Genomic DNA, 5,742 nt, shown 5'->3' with positions numbered 1-5,742 from the left:
TGACAGTGTCCTTTGCTTTACAGAAGCTTCTCAGTTTTAGTAGGTCCCATTTATTCAATGAGGCCCTTAATGTCTCTGCTGCTGGGGTTATACATAGGAAGCGATCTCCTGTGCCCATCTGTTGTAGGGTACTTACCACTTTCTCTTCTATCAAGTTCAGTGTGTTCGGACTGATATTGAGGTCTTTGATCCATTTGGACTTGAGTTTTGTGCATGGTGATAGATATGGTCTATTTTCATTCTTCTACAGATTGACATCCAGTTTTGCCAGCACAATTTGTTGAAGATGCTCTCTTTTTTCCATTGTATACTTTTAGCTCCTAGGCAGTTGGGATGCTCACCTTACTAAACCTGGTTGGAGGTGGCGGTCCTTGGACTTCCCACAGGGCAGGGAACCCTGATTGCTCTTTCAAGCTGATGAGGGAGAGGGACTTGATCGGGGGAGGGGGAGGGAAATGGGAAGCGGTTGCGGGGAGGAGGCAGAAATCCTTAATAAATAAATAAATTAAAAAAAATAAAATAAAATGTTGGTAAGAAAAAAAAATAAAGTTAATTACCAAGGGGTGGCACTGTCCCCAGTGAGCTGTTCCCTCTCACATCTAACAATAAACAATAAAATGCCCCACAGACTTGCTTATCAACCAGTCTGATTGAAACATTTTCTTAATTGAGATTTCCTCTTCTCAGAAAAATTTAGTTTTTATCAACATGACCAAAAACTAGTAATTATTGTCTAGTTTTTGATGAAATATAAAATATTGACTGAATACAGAAAATAATATCTGTTAACTCTAAAAAGAAAATGATAGAAAGATAATGCAACTGACATAAAATATTAACAAATTTAAATTTTTCCCATTGGATATTATTCATATTGGCCTTATGGGGTGTTTGGAATTCTCAAGTTAACAAAAGATAAAGACAGGAAGTGTTTTAGGTGCACGCGTGTCTCTCTGTCTCTCTGTTTCTCTCTCTCTCTGTTTCTCTCTCTCTCTCTCTCTCTCTCTCTCTCTCTCTCCTTTCTCTTTACCTTCTCGCTCTCTCCTTTAAGTAATAAATGTTCAGCTTTATGCCTATTTATTGTGACTATGTGCCTTTTTACCAACCGCCTGTTCACACCTGCCCGCTTGGCTCTCCCGGCCGCATCGGGCCACTGATCGTAAACTGCCCTGGGATCTTGCAGGGATTCATAACCATCTCTGCTGGGCTAATGGCTGAGAACATGGGGATGTTCTATTGGGAACTCACCAAGGCCAGCTGGCCTGGGTCTGAAAAGCCTGGGATAAAACTGGACTCACTGAACATAGCAGACAATGAGGACTACTGAGAACTCAAGATCAAGGGCAATGGGTTTTTGATCCCACTGCACGTACTGGCTTTGTGGGAGCCTAGGCAGTTTGGATGCTCACCTTACTAGACCTGGATGGAGGTGGGTGGTCCTTGGACTCCCCACAGGGCAGGGAACCATGATTGATCTTTGGGCTGACAAGGGAGGGGGACTTGGTTGGGGGAGGGGGAGGGAAATGGGAAGCGGTGGTGGGGAAGAGAGAAATCTTTTTTTTTTTTTTTTTTCGAGACAGGGTTTCTCTGTGGTTTTGGAGCCTGTCCTGGAACTAGCTCTTGTAGACCAGGCTGGTCTCGAACTCACAGAGATCCGCCTGCCTCTGCCTCCCGAGTGCTGGGATTAAAGGCGTGCACCACCACCGCCCGGCTAGAGAGAAATCTTTAAAAAATAAATAAATTAAAAAAATAAAAAATAGTTCTACAGCAAACCATGAATGCTGTAGTTATGATAATTTCTAGAATTTGTTAAATGATACTTACAGAAAATGAGCTATGATCCTGTACACAGTTCACCAGAGACTATCCTCTGCTTGGGTGTTATAATTGACAATTCACATGAGAATCAATGAGATCCACATTTGCAAATGAATTGTATGAATATTCCTTTGGAGAAAATTCAGCTATTTCTATACATATCAATGTTTTTGCAAAGATATTTTAGCTCAAAGTAGAAAATACCCTTTTTCAGTTTTTTTTCAACAAGAAACTTTTTTTAATTAATGGAAGAATTTATGAGCATTCTACTTTATTTCCTGTGGAATATTATTTGAAGTATAATTGACCCAGCTGATGTGCAATTTTTAGAGAAATAAAATGCAAGCATGCATGTGTTCATGAGGGAAGCAAGGCTCAGCATAGTGAAGTAACTAGAAAGGCTAATAATGCACTTAATACTTCATTATCTCACCTTAAGAAAGATGAGTCTTCACTAGAAGATGATTAACTTAGAATCATAAGATGTGATTTGGGAAAAATTAGGACTAGAAAAATAACATCAGAAGACATGTGATGAAACATTCATAAATTATGAGACAAGCCATGCATTTTACAAAACTGTGTAATAAATTTATGAAAATTGTGGAATAATTTGTTTGTTACAACTAATATCAAATGTTTTCTTTTCTGTTATAAGAGAAAACACTTTGATACAGCATTAAGAAATGTAGCTTATGATAAAATGTTTCTTAAAGAAAATTTACTATAGGAAGTATTATTCCATTTCTTGCTTCACTTTGACCTCTCAATTTTCTAGACAGCAATAGTTTCAAGAAATGAATAAGTTTGTAAAAATACAATCAATAGGAATAATCAGATCCTGTTCAAACTATAAGGCTTGAGATAAGTGGCATTAATGATAATGTTGATGACCTTAAACTCCACTCTTGGAACATATGGGATGCACTTTTCTTTGAGGCATAAATCATTAAAGCCTTTGCAGAAATTCCACAGTTACAAATTCAACAATTGTATATTGATTTTGTTATTAAGCCTATGCATTTGGGCCCATGTCAGCTTCTAATTCTAGTACCTGATGATGAAGCAGGTTGACCTTCTGTGGCAAATTAACCTTTTCGTGTCACTAGGTATAACATTCAAACAAAAGAATAATGTGTACCAGTTTAAAAACTTCACATTTCAGATACTTTACTTGAATAATAAAATTCTCTCCTAGATGTGGAAAATGAATAATTGTAAGTAAGCTAAAATACACAACATGCTGGTCCATATGTATGCTTAGTACTTAATTCTAAAATTAGAAACATTTTGTAACATATATTCTTTTAATACTCTGTTTTGTAAGACATTTCAAAATACCAAGGAAACATGGTCCACTCAAAATGGGAAGTACTTTCATTTGGGAATGCACCAGGTATGACACTATTCTTAGCCGCTGTAGATCAACAGAATAGCATAAAGGACTAGAACAGAGCCAGATGGTATCTACTCCTGGAGATATTCGTTTTAATAATTTGCAGATACACTCTAACATCAATATTTTTTTGTATTTCTCAAAACTGGTTGTGTTGATCAGGTAAATTTCAGAAAAAAAAGATGATTAAGTCTAATTTAATCTGTAAAATCTATAAAAGCATAAAAAAGTAAACCAGGGAATCATTTGAATCCTATAACCAGATTTCTTTTTCTTTTTATCACTCTACATTAATTCCTATATACCTTTCCTTCCCTTCTTTCTATATGATTAACATTGATTGAAAACCTGGAGATTTGAGAAAGGTAAAGAGAATGGTGCAGTACATCTCTGTATGTTTCTAGAAGTTTTTCAAGGCTTAACTACAGACACTGAATATGAGCAGTGTCATAACACAAGTTGGTGAAAGGGGGCTGGAAGAAGACAGCTAGAACAGGTATTTTCCTTTTGTTCCACTTCCAGTATGTTATTAAGTGAGCAACTTGCCTGCTAATGCCTTCTTGTTGCCATGGAATTCTGTTCATCTTGGGCTCAAAGTAATTGAAACAGTTTACATTGGACTGAAAAATCCTCACTTTTAAACTTATATAGCTTAATTTCTTTGTTGAAAAGTTTAAAACAGCAGAATATAGTGTTAGAGAAAACAAATATTCATTGGTATCTGTAAAATCACAGTAAGTTACAATTACTTAACTCCCAATACAAAAAAAATGTAGAATACGGCCATACCACCCTGAACGTGCCCGATCTCATCTGATCTCGGAAGCTAAGCAGGGTTGGGCCTGGTTAGTACTTGGATGGGAGACCACCTGGGAATACCGGGTGCTGTTTGAGCCGGCTCGCAGGGCCGCCGTCACGTGACCCGAGCACCGGCGGAGGTGGGAGGGGAACAGAGACTGATCACGCTGTTACAGAGGCCACTGCCGATTTCAAACCGCCGGGGAGTGCTAGCTCTCCTGTCCCGCTTGATTCTCTAGCAAGCAGCAGGGAAAATTGAGTCGCTCAGAATCTCAGCTGTGTTCCCAGCCGTAGTCGAGTCGGACCAGGTGAAAGGGTACAGTCTGTGCTCCCAAGGAGACAGCCGCTAGGAGCGGTGGTCCCAATAGACTCCGATTTGGGCCGGGTCTCGGCAAAGCCCCACGTTGGGTGCCAAATGTATCGGCGTAAATAATTGCAAAGGCAGATATTAAAGAATATATATATATAGTTTAAATATATAAACAAACTTAGAGAACCGAGGTTCCAGCGTGGAGCCGTTTTCCCAGGAGGCAGGAAAAAAGGGAGGGCACAGCCTCCATGCACTTGATTTATCCGTCAACAATCGCCCGAGGCAAACCCCACCCCCTAAAGGGGCTGACTTAACCCTATAAGATTTTGTTCTGTACATCACTATGTAGTTGGAATTTAGAGCCAAGGAACAAGGTGGAGGTTAATGTATGCAAGATTATCTAAAGTAGATCTCTGAGGTAATTTAAAGGTGAATTGAAGTAGCATAACAACATTTTTATTTCAAAAGATTAAGGTAACTAGTATCTGTTCTTGGGTTAGTAAACAGCACCAGTTATGACTCCCATTTTTTGATGCAGGCCTTACTTAAAACTATTCAATCTCAGATAGTTAGCTATTGTGCCATAACTATACTAAATCATGGAGGTAACTGGGATCTATATTAAAATGATAGGAGATATAGAAATGATTTTAGGAGAAAGTTTAGGAGGTCAAATTCTATTTCCACGAGCAAGCAGTTTCATTCCTTTATTTTTTGAAACAGATAAAGATTATTTCCTTCATCATTATGTCTAGCTTATTCCTTTGGACTGTTTGAACAATCTGTTGGGACTTAGAAATAAAGGACATTGACCAAGTGGTTTTAGAAATTAAGTATTTATAAACAGAGTTTAGTTTCTGAGACTATAAAGAAACCAATTTTATTGTATGGAATAACATATTGATTTAATTATAAGTTCAGTGAACATTTCATTGATTTTTTAATATTTGAAATCATTTTATGATAAACTCATTAAATAAAGGATAGTTTTCAGAAATTAATAGACTTTTCTGATTTTTACTCACCATAAGATGTTCTAGAAAAGTCTCTGAATGTTCCATAAAGCAACAGATGTGAACAATACCTATAAATTCTTCTTCTCTAACGTATATTTGAAATTATGCATCTTTAAGCATATATATGTTGAATGAAAGCAACAAAACTGTTTTCATTGATTTTAATTCATAATATTAGGATTAAATTTGGAAATATTAATTCAACGAGTTGTAGGGAGATATTCAATGTAACTAGAAAATTCATGATGTAGCTCACTTTATTTGTAAATGATCAAACTTCATAAATTATAAGTGAAACTCAAACTATGGAAGTCTCTGCTTCTCAAAAAGTAATGAAAAAATATTATATTTGTAATATAGCACTAATCAAAGTAAATATGCCATGGTTTCATTTTACTATTTTT

At 36.9% G+C, this 5,742-nt stretch overlaps 1 non-coding gene across 1 annotated transcript; it reads left to right on the top strand.

Annotated features, from left to right (window-relative positions):
* Positions 1-3,989: 3,989 nt before the first annotated feature.
* On the top strand, positions 3,990-4,108 carry LOC121443454. The gene has a single exon (XR_005973665.1). It is a non-coding gene; the product is annotated as a 5S ribosomal RNA (ribosomal RNA).
* The last annotated feature ends 1,634 nt before the right edge of the window (positions 4,109-5,742 follow it).

The sequence above is a fragment of the Microtus oregoni genome, unplaced genomic scaffold (assembly GCF_018167655.1).
Source record: "Microtus oregoni isolate MIOR12 unplaced genomic scaffold, Mior012 000107F_000, whole genome shotgun sequence".
Classification (NCBI taxonomy): Eukaryota; Metazoa; Chordata; class Mammalia; order Rodentia; family Cricetidae; genus Microtus; species Microtus oregoni.
Note: the sequence above shows the minus strand (reverse complement) of the source record. Positions and strands in the feature narration are given on the sequence as shown.